The 19,893-nt window shown below is 41.1% G+C and overlaps 1 long non-coding RNA gene and 1 pseudogene across 1 annotated transcript in view; one reads left to right on the top strand and one right to left on the bottom strand.

Moving 5' to 3' along the window:
• LOC146679680 (uncharacterized) overlaps positions 1–19,893 on the bottom strand; it is a 246,169-nt gene that overhangs the window by 4,218 nt on the left and 222,058 nt on the right. Inside the window, exon 2 of the long non-coding RNA XR_014918492.1 lies at positions 4,845–5,032. This is a non-coding gene — a long non-coding RNA (uncharacterized LOC146679680). The remainder of the gene's footprint in view (positions 1–4,844; positions 5,033–19,893) is intronic.
• On the top strand, positions 333–2,714 carry LOC146679685 (uncharacterized; annotated as a pseudogene).

Below are 19,893 nucleotides of genomic sequence, written 5' to 3'. Positions count from 1 at the left end.
AGCAGCCAAAGCAGCTGCAGAAAAACACATTGATGTCTTAACAACAAAAACCATAGATTTAATACCACTAGAAATACTAGCAGATGCACAGAAGACAGCATCACTGGGTGAACAAAAATCTTGGTTGAAAGATGGAGCAGAATTAAAAAATAATCTCATGATGTGCAATGGCAAACCAGTGCTTCTAAAATCTTTGCATAAAACCGCCGTTTTAGTGACTCATTCGTAAACTCACGTGTCATAAGGTGGGATGATTCATATACTTAATAAATCAATCACAGAAACAATGATGGCAGAATGGATAAAAAAAAAAACTATTTGAGAATAAAGAGGTGATATTGGATAATCAGCTGCCGAGTAATCTATCTCCAGTCTCTTGCAGGTTGAACCCCGGTGATTGGATTCTGATTAAAGTCCTCCAGCAAAAGAACTGGAGTGCTCCAAGGTGGGAGGGGCCCTTCCAGGTGTTGCTTACTACACCGACAGCTTGTAAAATTGCGGAACGACCGTCCTGGATCCACCAAAAGTCACTGTAAAAAAGTGAGTGACAATCCAGACGTTTAGACGCCGGTTCCCCTGGATCTCTAGGTGATCTACCGGTGGAGGAAGGGCTGATTGGGTATATCCCGCCTCTTCACTTTGCTGGTAGTCCACTCACCAGAGGTTTTAGGTGTACTAGGTCACCATGAAGAAATTTGTCCTCATAGTAGCTGGCATAGCGCTCCTAGTGAGCCTACTGATGTTCACCTGGAAGGACGAAGACCCACAGCACCACCTGCAGAAAAAATGGTCGTATGACAACTCACACCTGAAGGAGATAGACAAAGAACACAACCACCCGTGGCTGAACAATGCATGGTACAGGTATGTCCATGACAGAGTGCACGGAGAAGGCAATGCCACAAACTGCTACGTCTGCTCACATCTGCCCACAACAGCACTCCATGCCACGGTGTATGGAAAACCCCCGACCAAGGCTGAAGCCCTCTGCATATATGACAAGGCCATTACCGGGAACTGCTCAACACCAGGAAAACCTGTAATGGTAATAGGCGGATCCATAAAGGACCAAAACAGCAACACATGCCACAATACTACACAATATATAGTCCCACAGAGTGTGAAGGCTCTAATCTACAACATAACAAACTGCACCCACCAGTACCCAAACATAAACTACACCTGTGACGCAGCCTACTGGGTGCATATAAACGTCAGCCACAAACAACTGAAATCATTCTCAGTTGTCTTGCCACCCGACATACAACACCCAGTGTGTTTTAACTTCACAGGAGAAACCGGCCAGACAGGTACGCCCCAGGGTCTGAAGAAATTATGAAAAAATGGAAACTGCTCCATGATCCTGACGGCACCAGACTGGGATGGCAACGGCTCATCAACAGGTACATACTGGGTGCAGGGCGCAGCCTGGGCGTGTGGCCAGAAAGTCTATTTCATGCTACCACCAAACAGCACCGGACTCTGCGCCCCTGTTCTGGTATCTGACCACACCTTCAAAATTACAGCGGAACCACACCAGACGAGACGCAAGAGGAGCACTACAGACGTGCAACCTCACGACTCGATCTGGGGAACTGACGTGCCAGATGAATTCAAGCTATGGACCAAAGGACAAAAAGTAATGCTTTCTCTATTCCCGTGGGCAGGAAATGCCAAAAACATGCTCAGGATAGAGACACTCGACTACCGTTTTGGACTGTTTCTGAATGCTTCAACAAAGATCAACAAGGCTCAGAATGAAGAAATCGATGCAGTGCGCATCACAATAATGCAACACCGAGTCGCATTGGACATGATACTAGCCGAGAAAGGAGGCTTATGTGTGCTCTTCAACACGACTTGCTGCACATACATTCCTGATAATGTGCACTCCAACAATATGACTGACGCACTGGACGTGCTGCGACAACTGAGTCAAGCTCAACGACAGGACTACATCACTGGTGAAGAGGACTGGCTCACATGACTTCTTAGTGGGTCATGGAAGACGTTGCTCATGAAAGGACTAGTACTCGTTGGAGTACTGCTCATACTCCTTTGCTTATTCTCAACATGCATATTGCCCTGTGTCCACAGAATGGTAAACAATATGTTCACCACAAAACTACTAGCATATGTCTCCCTACCCCAATACGAACCACAAGCAGAGATTGAACTTGAAGAAGATGAATTTTAACTGATGATCATGTATGTTTTCACCAAATGACATGCAAGTTGAAAATGTGACTAACAAGTGACTATGCATTGATTAAACCTGTGAAAAATATTAACAACAGGAGGGAATGATAGAGGATTTTTATTATGCAATATGATCAAGTATAATCAAATGTGCTTTATATTCAAATACAATATAATCAAGTGTGTTTTATTTTCTAGTGTTCATATATTTTCACGTAACTGAGTCTATTTGTTAACACAAACGCAATGTATTCTTTTTTAGTATCTGTGATGTCAGATAAGCATGATAAACTTCTGTATTCTTTACCCCAGTCTGAAAGGTCAGACAGGTTGAGATAATGCCTGAACTCTCCTCCTGTAACTGAAAAGAGGAAGTACTATGTAATCAGTTTCTTACCCTATAAATAAAGGAACAAGACATGCATTCTGTGTGTGTGATTTTGCTGAGAGGCACACACCCATGCGCATGTCTTAAAACTCTCTGATTTGGTCTGCAAGTGTCTTATTTTCTCTTACTTGTGAAAATAAATGTCAAAACCCCTGACAGTTGGGCAGTTAATTATATAGTTACTTCTTCAAAAAAGTAACTGAGTTATGCAAACAAAGTTTTTTGCAGCTGTTTACCTAAAAATGCAGCCAAGGTGTTTTTTTAAAATAAACATTTCAAACTATTTACAGAACAATCAGCTGTTCTGCATCAAATCTGATGCCACACAAATTATTTGTGCCGCTCCAAAAAATAATTCCTGTCCTCTATGAGATGAAGGAGAACAACAGCCTGATACCTGCAGGCCTGACAGCAGCAGATGTGTCACTGCTGTAACACCTGTAACACTCAGCAGTCGCCTCATTGTTCTGACACACACAACAACACTATTGACTACACTACACACTAACTACACACTAACTACACACTAACTACACAAGATTTGCTCTAAACGTCTCAAATCTCTCACATCTCAAAACACCGCCGTCACTCCGTTTCTTAACAACTAAATGCCATGTTTTGATTGGTTTACTTTAATTTCAATTCAGGTTAGAATTCTTTTTGTGTGCGCAACACAGATTTTCTCTGCGCAGAGACCGTGCCAACAGTGCGCAATTCAGAATCAGAATCAGAATCAGAATGGGGTTTATTGCCAAATGTTGAGCAGGTTTACAACATTAGGAAATTGCTGCGGTGCTTCAGTGCAAACAAACTGTCATAAATTGCGCTTAAATAGACATGAAAAAAATAAAAGTAGGAATAAGAATTAAAAGTGCTACGTAGAAAGATATGTGCATGAGATATACATGAGATATATACATGAGAATAAGAATTAAGAGTGCTGCGTAGAAAGATATATACATGAGTGCAGGTGGTGATCAGTGCCAAACATGGAATGATGCAGTGACACAGCGTAGGGTCCTGTGTTAGTGGCGGGGACAGTCATGTGGTTATTGTTCATGTGTCCAACAGCAGAGGGGAAGAAACTGTTCTTATGGCGAGAGGTTCTGGTGCGAATGGACCGGAGCCTCCTGCCTGAGGGGAGCAGGTCAAACAGACTGTGTCCAGGGTGAGAAGGGTCAGCTGAGATCCGAGCTGCACGCCCCAGTGTCCTGGAGGTGTACAGGTCCTGCAGAGATGGGAGTCTGCAGCCAATCACCTTCTCAGCAGAGCGCACAACACGCTGCAGTCTCTGTTTGTCCCTGATAGTGGCTCCAGCGTACCACACGGTGATGGAGGAGGTGAGGATGGACTCGATGATTGCAGTGTAGAACTGCATCATCGTCCGTGTTGGCAGGTTGAATTGCGCACGTGCGCAGCTTAGAGGGAACATTGCTCACAAGGTGACTACCAATAAAAATGAGTGTGCTTCACTGTCAGAGCTACGGTGATTCAACCAGTAGGTCGAATGACTTGATAATAAAAATGTTTATTTGATGCTTTGCATTGAGGCGCATTGTTGAATTTGCAGGGACACAATAACCACAGATCAGTTGTTCAAACCACTACAGTAGGGAGCCATGTTATGAATAATAATAATACTAATAATAATGTTAATTTAAGTAATTGTTTTTGACTGAACATCACATATAATGTAACAAGCAGAAAATTCAGGTTAAGTGCATTATCAGCATTTGGAGGAGCTCCTTATCCTTCTCTTTACTGCTCACCTCTTACAAAGTGTTCACACAGTTTGCTAGCCTCTGTCAGCCTGCTAGCTATGCTAACAAGTCTACTACACACACTTGACTCGGTCACATGACAGACAGCAGAGATAGCTGCTCTGCTAGCTAAGCTAACTCATGTTAAAGGTCAAAGAAATGAGGCGATGCTGCTGGGAGTTACGTCACAGACTAGCAGAATTTAGTTATTCAGCATAATATTTAATCCTTATTATCTCCTCCTCTCACCTCTGTTTACATCTAAAAACAAGAAAATTTAGCCAACAGTTTATTAGCTTTGGTGAAATTATAAACAGGCATCAGCGTGGTCACCTATACTGTCCTTTAATGCTAGAGCAGCAGGAACACCAGTTAATCTAAAATCTCCTTTTCTCTCTGAAACAAAGTGACAGCAGGCTGAGTCAAAGACAGAAACCTTATTTAAACACCAAATATTCACTTCCTGATCCAGGATTCAAAGAGGACGTTGAACTTACTCAGCTTCTTCCAATGAACGTCTTCACTCTGCAGCTCTCTGCTGTCTGGACCAGGTCTGTGTAGAAACAGAGAAAATCCTCTGCTTCTTCTCCGTCAGCAGTCGTCTGTGTCTGCAGGCTGCGTCACATTAAACACTTCACACCAGCAAAGACTCTGAAGCTCACAGGTCAAAGGTCAGCTGCTGCACCTTTTGTGATATTAATTTGATCAATAATTAACCTGCAGCAGGTTTCTGCTCCAACTCCAACACACAGAAAACAACCCTGAGAACGAATCAGATGGTGTGTGGGTGTGTCTGCAGGCTTCAATAGATGAGCATTAAACACTCAGCAAAGAGGCTGAAGCTCACAGGTCAAAGCTCAGCTGCTGCACCCAGTTATGAGTTTAAATAAATCATTAATCATGATCTTTTCCCTCTCAGCACTTTCACTTGGCCTTGGAGTGTTTTGACGGAGCTACACTGTATGTTTCAAATGTTGTAAATAAATTGGGAGTTAGGGCTGGGCAATATGGCCTAAAATCCATATCGCGGTATAATTTGAAGCATGTGCGGTAACAATATATATCGCGATATATTCTTTTCTTCTGTATAACATATTTTCCACACTATAAGGACTTACAATCCTTTAATTTTCTCAAAAATCAAGAGTGTGTCTTATGTATGAATTCTGGTTGTGCTTACTGACCTCGAACCGATTTGGGCGTGCAGAAATCTGTTAAAAAATGTTTTAGTAGAACTTTGGTAAGCTACGAAGCCGCATTGCTTGATGGATTGTCAGAGCATTACGGCTGCCGTGGTGAGGAGCTTCGCGGAGTAATCTGGGTCTAAAACTCTGTCCGCTTCAGGTCCCAAAGTCAAACGAACACTAAGAGTTAAAAACGGTCTAAATTCTTTCATCTTTAATAAAATCATCAGCGTTGCTGCTTTACCAGGTGTAACAATTAAGTTTAACATCCATGAAAACAGAATTCATTAAATTTAACGGAGTTAGAAGTTAACAGGAAGTTAGCGCGCTAGTTTACACCTAAACATTTCATACCATGTTCTGACTGAGAGATTTTTGAAACTAATTCAAACAGCTCTGCTATCACTTCCAGCATAAATGAAGACAGAAAACTAAACAGCAGTGGCGTTTGCAGGGTTACTGAAGTTGGACTACCTGGTATATAATGTTGTGCTACGTGATTGCTAGCGACACAGCTATGTTAGCATAACATTAGCACAGTGAAGCTGGAGGATGAACGCCAACTTTTTTTCCACTCGATAAAAGTTAACGTGAGGGATTCTGGTGGTCAGGGACAAATGCAATCGCATAGCAGGATGCTGTACACGGGCCAAACTTCAGTCAGGAGAACAACTGAAATCATCCATCCACAATACGAGGTTAGTTATGATTCGTCTCGGAACTGAGGACGCCATCATCTACCTGCTCAATCGTGTCTACACCCATCTGGACCAGCCGGCGAGCACTGTGAGGGTCATGTTTTTTGACTTTTCCAGTGCTTTCAACACCATCAGGCCGACCCTCCTGGGTGATAAGTTAGCAGCGATGCAGGTGGATGCTTCTCTGGTGTCCTGGATTGTTGATTACCTGACAGGAAGACCACAATATGTACGTCTCCCACAGTGTGTGTCTGACAAGGTGATCAGCAACACAGGGGCACCACAAGGGACCGCCTCTCCCCCTTCCTCTTCACCCTCTACACCACAGACTTCAGCCACTGCACAGAGACCTGCCATCTTCAGAAGTTTTCTGATGACTCTGCGGTGGTTGGATGCATCAGCAGGGATGATGAGACAGAGTACCGGGCTGTGGTCGACTCCTTTGTCACGTGGTGTGAGCAGAATCATCTGCAGCTCAACGTGGCAAAGACCAAGGAACTGATCGTGGACTTCAGGAAGACCAGGAAACACTTGACCCCTGTTTCAATCCAGGGGGTCAGTGTTGACATTGTGGAGGACTATAAATACCTTGGAGTACACATTGACAATAAACTGGACTGGGCTAAAAACACCACAGCACTTTACAGGAAGGGCCAGAGTCGTCTCTATTTTTTGAGGTGACTGAGGTCCTTCAACATCTGCCAGAAAATGCTGAGGATTTTCTATGAGTCTGTGGTGGCCAGTGCGATCCTCTATGCTGTTGCATGCTGGGGGAGCAGGCTGAGGGTCGCAGATGCCAACAGACTTAATAAACTAATCCGTAAGGCCAGCAATGTTGTGGGGATGGAGCTGGACTCCCTCAAGGTGGTGTCGGAGAGGCGGATGCTGTCCAAGATAAAGACAATGTTGGATAACACCTCCGACCCACTCCATGACATGCTGGTCAGTCACAGGAGCACGTTCAGTGAGAGACTGAGGTTACCGAAAAGCACCACTGAACGACACAGTAAATCATTCCTGCCTGCCTGTCTGTCTTGTCTTAATGTTGGTTTAAAATGGAGCACTGTAACAAAAAATAATTTCCCCCAGGGATCAATAAAGTATTCTGATTCTGATTCTGATTAATATACTGCAACAACATGGGAATAGAGCAGCTGCGAGAGAATTCAACATTAATGAATCAATGTTACGGAAGTGGAGGAAGTGCAGTTTTTGGCTTTCCCCGTATTTCAAAAGTGCTTTATCTCTTTGTTATGACTGTCGCCCGCCATAATTTGAAGAGGATAATGGTTGGTCGTGTCCAAATTCATGGGCTGCATCCTCCTGAGGCCGCATTTGTAGACCGATTACGTCACAGCGACGCGCCGAAGGCTGTCCAAATTCGTAGACTCCTCCGAATGCAGCCGACAAATGCGTCCTCCTTTTCCCCGAATTTGAAGGATGGGTCGGGTGTGTCCTTCGTGGCCTACCATATCCCAGAATTCATAGCGCGGCCCAGCCAAACTCCAGTTTCCAACAATGGCGGCCGCTACTAAGTTTTAAAATTACTCATACTAATCTTTCTGTGTCACAAAATAAACTTTTAACATATTTTCATGCGAGAAAGTAGCTGTGTAAACGTCAAATATCTGCTCGGTTTATCAAGGTATCGCATATTTGCAAATACCTTTTTTCAAATACAAATGCAAATACGTTTTCGGAGACGTCTGCTACCCAGCTAGCCGGGAGCTCGAGGGTTACTGATGCGGCCGAGAACGGCACAACTCCCGGCACATCATTTTCAGATCACCGCGGACTATCGCTGCTCGATTTAAACGTAATGTATAAGTCACTTAGACAACCTAAAAATTTTATTGTTGGGCTTTTTTTCAGTGTTTTGTTTCTTCGTGAGTAAATCGGTTTGGCTAAGATTAAAGTTATTAGATTAGATTAGATAAAATAAAACTTTATTAATCCCCCGGGTGGGTTCCTCCTTGGTTTTTACACAGCTGACTAAACGTGAAACAGAAAACTGATTAAACAGAAGTATGAGACAGTCGAGAATTTACGCCAGTGTCCTGTTATATTTTAGATAGCAAGGAGCAGACGGCTGAGTTTATTAAACTCCACCGAGACAGCGGTGACGCTAATCTAAAGGCTAGACCGTCCAATTTCACGGCCGTTTACTTCCGGCCTACTCGACCTTCTGAGGACCCGGCCCACGTAGACCGCGAAGGCCGGGTCCTCAGGAGGATGCAGCCCATGAATTTGGACACGACCAGCGTAGCCGCTGCGATGCTTTAGACCAAAAAAGGCACAGCTTGATGACATCATCAACATGCGCTATCGCGATAGAGCGATATATATATATATATATATTAGGGGTGCAACGATATTCGTATCGATATTGAACCGTTCGATACAGTGCTTTCGGTTCGGTACGCATATGTATCGAACAATACAATTTTTTTCAATTTTTTTTTTTTTTTTTTTTTTTTGTGTCCCGTTTGGATCTATAGCCATCAGAATTGTTGTCTTGAGGCCAAGAAAGATGCCAAGAGGATTTATTTTAAGTGGATCATCATATTGGTCCATTTGATTGACCTTTATTATAATTATGAATTTATTTTATTTTCAGTTGCAAACGGGACAGACATGACTGTGGGATAGGACAGGGGGAAAGAATGAAAGAAAGAGAGGGAGAGAAAGAAAGAAAACCAAAGGGGAGGAAAAAAAAAAGAACAATACAAAATTTGTAATTTATTTTATCAACTTTCCTTCTGACGATGCTGTCTGTGTTGAGCGCTCAGTGAATCTGCATTTGACTACTCCGCCTAGGCTCGAGAGTGCAGCCTAGGCGGAGTAGTCGAACGCAGATTCACTGAGCACTCAACACAGACAGCATGGTCAGAAGGAAGAGCGCAGGGCAAGCTAGCGAGACAGAAGTGGACCTCCCCACCCTCATTCAGATCTGGCGTTTGGAATTATTTTGGTTTTCATGTGACGTATGACCCTGAAGGTAAGCGAGTCATGGACTAAAGTAAAACAGTATGTTGGATGTGCCATGCAATGCTCAATTACATGGGTGGGAGCTAGTGTGTTAGCGCAGTTAGCTCGTTAACGTGTTGGCCGTCTAGCCCCTCTGTATAGGGTAGCTCGTTAATGGAGATTTGCCGTGTTGTGGCGTTAAGGTTATTTCAACGAGATTAACCTGAAAGCACTAGTGGGAACACAACGAATATGACTGCACATTTACACCGACATCATCCTAGTGCAAAGACAAAAACAAGCATGCATGCTACAAACTTTAGCCGAGTCATTTAGACAGCTGTTAGCACAGGATTCTCCTTATGGAGACCTGATATGTTTAATATGCTGCTGAGAATATAGCCCAGAAGAAGCGGATAGTATAGCTTTTATTTTGGAAAGAGCCATTTCTCTGTAATAAACTCTCTTTTCCAAAGATGAGTGATTCCTCAATCAGATACAGGGCTCGCAATATCGCTAGCCCGATGTCCCGGGGCTATCTCTGCCCTGCCTGTCGGGCTATTGTAGGAAGGAAAAATATATGTCAATGCTTTTGCATTCTTTCAGAAATGTAGCTGGGTAATTATGTCATTGGGTGAGCCACTGTCAATATGTGACATATTGAAATCGTGTTTGAATTTGCGCTTGTTTTTTTGCTTTCACTTTGCAATCGCGCGAACTGTGTATAGAGAGCGACAGCACTGATCTGTGAGTGATGATAATTTGTGCACCAATTCCTCTGACATCGTCTTATTAATTGTTAGCTTACTATGCAAACATGACAAGTGAAATCTCCCGCAGCTTAAACATGTGAGAGGTTGATCGCGCAGAGAATCGCTGAGCTTATGTGAGTGCGCGTGTAAAAGCAGCAGGATATATATTTTAGTTCTGCTGAGCCAAATAAGACAGGTCAGGGTGAAGAAGTGACAGCCAAAGAAAAGCTTACCACAAAACGGAGAAGTTATGACAAATCAGACTATAAGGCAAAAAGAAAGTGCAGCTTTATGGTTTCATGGACAAAAGAATTTCTGTGGCTGCAATATGACGAGCTAAAAAACAACACGCACAAGGGTTAGGGTTAAATTTAAAAACTGTACTTTTGTGTTAAAATATATATTTATAATTTTAATAAATGACAAATTAAAAAGGCATGAACATTTTTTTTGTATCGAAAAAATATCGAACCGTGACACCAAAGTATCGAACCGAACTGTGAATTTTGAGTATCGTTGCACCCCTAATATATATATATTTATTTTTTTTATTTTTATTTTTTTTATTAGTAATATAAACATACAAACAAAATGCACCATATATTACAGATTCAGAGAATAGACCTTTCTTACATATTAGGAACTTTCATGCATAGTGAAAATAAAATACAAAGATGGGGTCACATAATTCAACAAATTATTAACTCACTAAATCAAAATCTTCTATAAAGGAAATAAAAGAAGCAGCCTTTTTCTTCTTAACTAAAGTCAAAGATTTAACCAACAGGTTTAAGTCGTTTTTCCAGTAAGCTAGTGTTGGTTTAGTCTTAAAAAAACGACATTTATGTATAAAATGCTTGCACAAGATTAATAACACATTAACACCATAATTAGCTTTCTTTTCTTTCAAAAACACTCCAAACATTATCATATTTAGGGTAAATGGGGTAATTTGAATCCCCTTGGAATAAAGCCAGGTATGAAAATCCAACCAAAATATTTGTATAAAATTTCACAAAAAGAATAGATGATCCAAATCCTCCTCTTCTGTTTCACAAAATGCACAATTACCTGTTTCTATTTTGAATCTATCACTAAGGAGTCTATTTGTCGGGTAAATTTTATTCAAGATTTTAAATTGGACTTCTTTCCCTTTAGGAGGGATAGGGAAGGTGATATAATCAGTTCTTATTTTTTCAATTTCTTCCCTTTGGAAATCTTTTAATATGTAATTACGTCTAAGTAAATTTGGAGAATAAAGACTCCTTAATGAAGATCTAAGAAACTTATTGTTACATTTAACATCACAAAATCGAATACCATCTATATATAATTGCCTTAACTTGGGGGAGATGTCAGAATATATTATATCATTTACAACTATGTTTTTAAGTGACAATGGAATGGATTTTATAACCCGATTAAATTTACTTTTAGAACATTGGATATTAAACTTCTGGCAAAAATCTTGATGTCCTAGAACATGTCCTTCCTCATCTACAAAATGGGCAATTGCCCAAACACCTTTTGATAACCAATCTTGAATAAAAATAGATTTTCTGTTTATCAGCATATATCTATTGTTCCAAATTGGGCTATTATGTGGAGTGAAATTATGTTTAAATAACATTTTCCAATAAAGAAGGACCTGTTTATGGAATTCAGAGAGTTTAGCAGGTAGCTTAGTAATTTCAAAGTCACACTTTAGGAGAAAGTCGATACCCCCCAGTGTGTTGAAGACCTTATTTGGTATAAAAAACCAAATGGAGTGTGGATTATTTAGGAAGGATTTTAACCATTTAAGTTTCAAAACACCATTCATTACATCAAAATCAATTGCGTTTCCACCGCCTTCAATGTATGGTTTAACCAAATCATCTTTAGATATATAATGGCACTTATTCCTCCAAATAAAATTAAAATTCAAGCCATTAATTGTCTTAATAACTTTATTCGATATTGATAAAGAGTAAGCTGGATATATAAATCTAGATAAACTATCCATTTTGGTTAATAATATTCTTCCAAAAATTGTGATGTCTCTCTGTAACCATTTATTTAAGATTGTCTTACATTTGTCAACATTATCTAAAATATTTACTTTTTCTAAGACTTTGTGATCTTTTGAAATTGTGATGCCCAAATATTTTACCTCCTTCTTCACCTTTATATCGTACAGTGATTGTGAATTACACTCTTTTAATGCCAATAATTCACATTTATTTAAATTTAACTTTAAGCCTGAAGCTTTTGAGAATGTAGTGATTATTTGTTTTACCAGGGGGATCTGATGTTCATTTTTTAAGAAAAGAGTAGTGTCATCTGCAAGTTGACTAATTATTAAAAGATTATCCATAATCTCAATTCCAACAACGCTGCTGTTTTTAATTAGAATTGCGAGCATCTCCACAACCATTATGAACAACAACGGAGAGCTTCCACACCCTTGCCTAATTCCTCTTTTAACGCTAAACCTTTTACCAGTGCCATAGCCTAATGACACAGAGCTATTTATATCATTATACAGTATATCTACACTGAACAAAAATATAAACGCAACACTTTTGTTACTGCTCCCATTCCCCATGGGTTGGACGTAGAGACCTAAAATTCATTCCAGATACACAATATAACCATCCCTCCCAAACAGTGGTCACAAATCAGTCCAAATGTGTGGTAGTGGGCACATCTGCTATATTGAGATAATCCATCCCACCTCACAGGTGTGCCACATCAGGATGCTGATCTGACATCATGAGTAGTGCACAGGTGTACCTCAGACTGCCCACAACAAAAGGCCACCCTGGAATGTGCAGTTTTTTGCGCTATTGGGGGTCTGGGGACCCAGAACCGGTCAGTATCTGGTGTGACCACCATTTGCCTCATGCAGTGCAACACATCGTCGCATGGAGTCTATCAGATTGTCAATTGTGGCCTGTGGAATGTTGGTCCACTCCACTTCAATGGCTGTGCGAGGTTGTTGGATATTCGTGGGGACTGGTACACGCTGTCGTATACGCCGGTCAAGCACATCCCGAACATGCTCAGTGGGTGACATGTCCGGTGAGTATGCTGGCCATGCAAGAACTGGGACATTCTCAGCTGCCATCTGCCCTGAACAATGTGAACCATGATTCATCCGTGAAGCGCACACCTCTCCAACGTGCCAGACGCCATCGAATGTGAGCATTTGCCCACACAAGTCTGTTACGGCGACGAGCTGGAGTCAGGTCAAGACCCCGATGAGGACGACGGGCATGCAGTTGAGCGTCCCTGAGACGGTTTCTGACAGTTTGTGCAGAAATTGTTTGGTTGTGCAAACCAATTGTTCCAGCAGCTGTCTGGGTGGCTGGTCTCAGACGATCTTGGAGGTGAACCTGCTGGATGTGGAGGTCCTGGGCTGGTGTGGTTACACGAGGTCTGCGGTTGTGAGGCTGGTTGGATGTGCTGCCATATTCTCTGAAACGCCTGTGGAGACGGCTTATGGTTGAGAAATGAACATTCAATGCACGGGCGACAGATCTGGTTGACATTCCTGCTGTCAGCATGCCAGTTGCACGCTCCCTCATTGCTTGTGGCATCTGTGGCATTTTGCTGTGAGACAAAACTGCACATTCCAGGGTGGCCTTTTGTTGTGGGCAGTCTGAGGTACACCTGTGCACTACTCATGATGTCAGATCAGCATCCTGATGTGGCACACCTGTGAGGTGGGATGGATTATCTCAATATAGCAGATGTGCCCACTACCACACATTTGGACTGATTTGTGACCACTGTTTGGGAGGGATGGTTATATTGTGTATCTGGAATGAATTTTAGGTCTCTACGTCCATCCCATGGGGAATGGGAGCAGTAACAAAGGTGTTGCGTTTATATTTTTGTTCAGTGTATTATCTTCCTAAATTTATCCCCAAATCCAAATCGAGTTAGTGTTTCTAAAATAAAAGGATGTTCTACTGAATCGAAAGCTTTATAAAAGTCCAAGAAAAGAATAAAACTGTCATCACTAATTAGATCATTGTAGTCCAGTAAGTCTAAAACCAATCTGATATTATTATGAATGTTCCTGTCTTTCAAAAACCCTGATTGTGTCTCACTAATTATACTTGAAACCCCTTGTTTGAGCCTTGTTGCAACTGAGCTAGAGAAAATTTTATAATCTGTATTTAATAAAGTTATGGGCCTTAAGTTATCCAATTGTCGTTTATCTTTGTTTGGTTTAGGAATTAATGTAATTAATCCTTGTTTCATGCTAGACATCAATTCTCCCTTTTCAATACTGGCCAGTATAGCTTTGAATAAAATTTCCCGTAAGTCTTCCCAAAAAAATTGGAAGAAATTAACTGTAAGCCCATCTGGACCAGGGGATTTATTAAGTGCCATTTTCTTAACAGATGCATCTAACTCTTCAATTCTGAAGTCAGATTCACATAATTCCTTAAATGATTCATCAATTTTAGGGATCAGATTATCTATTTGATCAAAAAAGACATCACAATCTGCTTGGGAGAACTGTGAGGAGTATAAATTGGAATAGAATGTATAAATTTCATTCTCCAAAATTTTAGGGTCGTCACATTCAATGCCATCAATTAACAGAGAAGATATAAAATTTCTTTTCTGTCTGCTCTTTTCTAAATTAAAAAAATATGAAGAATTTCTTTCCCCCTCCTCAATCCACTTGGCCCGTGAACGCACAAAAGCTCCTTCTGCTTTATTTAGGTAGAGCTGATCTAATTTAGTTTGCAACTCCATAAGTTTACTCCTTTCTTGGGTATTTAGATCATCTTTACTACAGCAATAAGTAATTTCTTGGAATAATTTACATTCATATTCTCTTTGCTTTTGACTTATGGTTTTACTGAATTGAATACTAAATTCTCTAATTTTGAATTTAATGAATTCCCATTTACTGGTATAGCCTACAATTAGATGATCAGCCATAATATCTTTTATAATTTTTCTGACTATGTCGCAGTAGTCTTCATTTTGTAAAAGTTTGGCATTGAACTTCCAATAAGTTCTTTTATTTGATTGTCTAATTTCCGATTCTAAGCACAGTTCAATAAAGCAATGATCAGATAGAGGTGCATTTGACATCACAACTTTTACAGTGTGCCTAAGAATGATGTCACTTCCTAGCCAATAGTCTATTCTAGATTTACAAGCTCCATTTGGTTTAAACCAAGAAAAGCTCTTAAATCCTGGATTTCTTACTCTCCAAATATCTGTCAAGTTGTTATTTATCAAAAAATCTATAATTAGGTTATTTTTTTGTGGTCTACCTGTCCTTGAGGGCCATCTATCAGTCCATTCATCAGGAGTCATGTTCCAATCACCACCCATTAAAATGTATTCTGTAGGGTATCGATCTTTAAGTTCAAAAATATTTGAAGTTATATCTTCTAACATAATTTTATTCTGACTTTCATTATTATATCCATAAACGTTGACTAAAATGAAAAACAAACTTTCAACTCTCATTACAGCAATCAACCAATGACCATTCAAGTCAGTCCGTTGTAGTACAAGATCCCCAGGAAAGTTATTGAATAAAATTGCTACACCCCCCGACCTCGTTGAGCCATGGCTAAACAGGATTTTGCTACCCCATTGGTTTGACCAAAAAGATACATCACTATCAGATGAATGAGTCTCTTGTAGAAAAATACAGTTTGATTTTTTACTTTTGCAGTACAAAAATAAGGCTTTTCTTTTAACAGATTCTCTTAAACCCCTAACATTTAAAGAACCAAAACAAATGTTAACATTCAACATGAACTATAGACAGAATATCACTCACCACGTGAGAAAAAGAAGAAAAAAAAAAGTACTAAATGCTGAGCTCCTCAGACCGCTAACAAGTTTCCACTATTTCAGTTTTTGTCATTTTTAGTTCTCCTGTCTTTCCTCAACTTTGCGTCCATCAATGAAGGCATGTGGACCACGACAGTAGGCTCGTTTACCCGCACGTCTTGCTTCCTCCACCAGAGGCCATAGGCGCTGTCGATCTTGTATGTCCTCCTGCGGCAACATCTCTGCGAAACTGATGCCTTCTTGCTTGCAGGTTGAAGAGTCTTTGGTGCGCCTCCACAACTCTTCTTTAATTCACCTCTGTGTGAATAGAATAATGATGTTTCTGTTTCTGCCATCAACTCGTTTCCCTAAACGGTGGACAATATCAACGGCCTCTTCTAAGTTCAAGTCAGGGGCAATCTTCTGAAGCGTTTGCAAAACCTTCACTCTAATGTTTTCATCTTTGTCTTCCTTCATCCCTTTCAGTTTTAGGCACCACCTCATTCGGTAGCGCTCCTGTTCTCTCACTCTTCTTTTCAAGTCTTCATTGTCTTTAAGCAGCTGTTCATTCGCATTTGCCAGTTTAACAACTTTCAGTTTGCAATCAACTATCTCTGCAGCATTAAACTCTACAGCCTTAGCCAAGCTGGCAACCATAGCTGCACTTTGTCTGTTTTGTTCCTTGATATCCTCCAGTTGTGCTTCAAATTTTTTGTCAAGTCCCATAATGGCTTCAAAAATAGTTTTATTGGAGATATCGTCTTCCTTCTCTGAAGATTTTGTTCTTTTCTCCTCTGGCGGTTGTTTTGAAGGAGTTGGCGGCGCCGAGTCTGCTCCCCGTTCTCGCTTGTTTAAGCCCACGTTGGCAGCTTCAGTGTTAGCATAGCCATGGTCACTGACTTTAGCATGCGACGACGTCTTAACATTGGGGTTTGACGGCACAAATTGCAGCTTTGCATTCTTAATAACCTTTTGGGCATCCATAGTTATAATTCGAGTGGAAAGAGAATGAAGTTACTTAGTAAATTTTGCGGTCTTTCGGAGCTCCTGAAAAAAACACGACTGTTCAAGCCGCCATCTTGGTGCCTCCCGATAGAGCGATATAGTCAGAGGCCCTTTCTCAATTCTAAGTACGCAAGTATGTACTCGCGTTCTCGGCGAGACCGGATTTGCCGAGACCGCACGGGAGCACGGACTTGCCGGAAACGGGAGCACGGACTCGCAATTTGTACAATTGGAACACCGGCATACTTGATGATGTCACAGGTCCAGAGTTTTTACTGCCGTCCCCGCTTAATTTAACTGTGAGTAATATGTTATGAAGCTTAACTTTAATCACAGCCAAACCGGTTTACTCAGGAACAAATAAAACACTGAAATAAGCCAAACATTAACATTTAGAAGTGATCTAAGTGACTTATATATCATGTTTAACCTCAGTGGTGAAATCTCTATTAATAAAAATAGTGTACATGTACATACGTGTACATACCTTAATAAAAGGGGTGAAAACGATGTGCTGGGAGTCCGCTGTTCTCGCCGGCTCTAATGATCCTTGACCTCGCTGTCTGCTATGGAGCTGGCGGGTCACAGACGTCTCCGAAAACGTCGGAGCGCGTTTGGAAATATATGATATCTTGATAAATCGAGCAGATATTTGAAGTTTACACAGCTACATTCTCGCTTGAAATAACTTAAATGTTTATTTTGTGACCCAGAAAGAGTAATATTTAAAAGTTTTCAGCCCCGCTCGTCCGCCATTGCCGCGTTTGAGTTTTGGACGAAATGCATTCTGGGATATTTAGCTGTACCAAGTCCACACAACTCACCACCGATGCATGCTCGATAAAACGGGCGGAGCGAGAACTCGGCTTGATGCGTACTTCGAATTGGAACAGTACTTGGTCTCCGACTGATGACGTATCACGAGTAGACGAGAACGCAAGTACGCACATTGAGAAAGGGCCAAAATCTCTATGTTATCTCCTGAGAACAAATAATATGATGTGGGTGTGTCTGCAGGCTTCAGCACTGTGAGCATTAAACACAATAAAAGACTCACAAGTTCCTGCTCAAAGGTCAGCTGCCTTCAGATCAATCATTAACCTGCAGCAGGTTGTGGCCTGATGTGTTTGTAAGAGTTTCACTTTCAGGAGGAGAAGATTTAAACGAGTCACACAAATGTGAACTACAATGTCTGTGACACACAATTTAGTGCAAACTGCATGAAATCTGACCTGAAGAAATCCAGTCTTCTGCCTGTTGTGGTTGTGACAGCTGCTCGTAGGAGAGTTTGTTTGTAGGAGGTGGAGATGTTCTCAGATCAAGTGCGTAATCGTCTCTTTGTGTAGACGCTAAAAGCTGTGAGCCAAAACTCTCTGCTCTGAAACTCTTCACTCAGTCCTCACGCTGAGAGTTTAGAGGCTGAACTTCTTGTTCCTCCATAACACTTTTCATGAAACAGCAGAAATGAGCTTGTGTTTCTCAGCAGTGCGCACACAGAGAACCGATCCTCTCTGCTCAGTCTGAACAAATCAAAGTGAAACGTCAGTGAAAACACAGCTGCTGATCAAACTGTGTCAGATTAATGCCTCAATGTTTCACTGTGAGGTTAAAAAATACATAAAAATGATTTAAAGAAGTAGGAGGCAGATTTTCACAATAAGAGCACTTTGTTTTTAATTCAGTTAATGTCAAACTGTCATCAACACCTCTGTGTTGTCTCCGTCTCTGAGCAGATTCAGGCATTACTCAAATAATAAAGGCTTTTTTTCACTATTATACTTTCATTAGTCTCCAGGTTGATGATTATAAACAGAATTATTAAAGTTTTTATCATTTCAGGCTGAAAATCAACATGAATTTGGTTCTAATCAAAGAAGCTCCTTTAATGTGTGTCATTAAAATCCTCACACAGACTTAAAAAGGCGACATTAACATTAAAATAAATGAAAGAAGCTTCAGCTGAGAGCTTCATGCAGTCATCATCAGCAGCTCATAGCAGTCACAGCTCTTTATTACGCAGCTTTGCAGGAATTAAAGTGGCTGAAGTGTCAGAGTTTGTGTGAGAAGCTGCTTCATGGACAGCTGTACACACGTCTTTATTATTTCTTCATAAATCAAACACACAGGTTTGTCTGCAGATGATTTAAAGTGTGTCGTTGTGCAGTTAAAGCTGTTTGTGTGACGCCCTGACCTCCTGTGAATGAAACAGCCAATCAGATCCATCAGAGAGAGAGCAGGAAGTGTTGTGTGTTTGTGACAGAACAAGGAAACAGTGATGATGATGAACATAAAGGTCCTCTGATGTTTCCTGTTACAGTAACGCTTGTTCATCTGTTGCTCTCCTACACTTTCCTATAAATAAAGGAGAAAAAGTCCGTTTAGTTTCATTTCCTACAGCTCAGAGTTACACTTCACATTCCTGCTGTCACATCAAAAAGCTTCACTTTGGTCCAACATCTACATGTTAACATGAAACACAGACAGACTCAGAACATCTGGAACATCTGCACTTTGACCCAAACTGTTATAGCAGGATATTTTCTGCATATTTCTTATGTTGGACCTGTTTGAACTGTAAACGACCTGTAATCATCTGTAAATGGTGTGAGACACACTGAGGCCACCTACAGGGCAGCTGGGGAACAGCAGGGATCTGAAATCATACGAGACGTTAGTGAGTGAGAAGAACAAACGGACTTAAGATGGCTCGAAGTGATCAAAGTTGATCTAAAACAGAAGATAAATCCACTGATTCTTTGTAAAGTTCATCTGCTGCTCACATGAATCCATGAAAGATTTATTTCACTGAATGTTTCTTCAAAGCTCATTTCAACCTGTTGAAGTCATGAATGACTAAAACCAAGATGGCGCCGCGTATGGATGCCCTGGTGCCCTGGTGCTTCAGTGCGTTACTTTTGTCTTGTTTTTGTGCATTTCTTCTGTGTCTGGGCACTCCTCTGGATATTCTTACACCAGAGAAGAGCTCCTTAACTGCAGGACTACAACGCCTGTGGATTTATTTCCAATATTTGTCGCATCTGCGGCAGATTTACTGCTGACTCTGATCAGGAAAGTGAGACGTCGAAAGAGAGGTAAGCGAGCCGGCGTACTCGTGCGTTTGAGGAAACGCGGACTGAGAACGAC

Source organism: Copadichromis virginalis, unplaced genomic scaffold (assembly GCF_057382275.1).
Source record: "Copadichromis virginalis isolate Kocher_CV1m ecotype Utaka unplaced genomic scaffold, C_Virginalis_male_GT1.1 unmapped_scaffold_1, whole genome shotgun sequence".
In the NCBI taxonomy this organism is placed as follows: Eukaryota; Metazoa; Chordata; class Actinopteri; order Cichliformes; family Cichlidae; genus Copadichromis; species Copadichromis virginalis.
The sequence above is the reverse complement of the archived record's forward strand: the minus strand, read 5'-3'. Positions and strand labels throughout refer to the sequence as shown.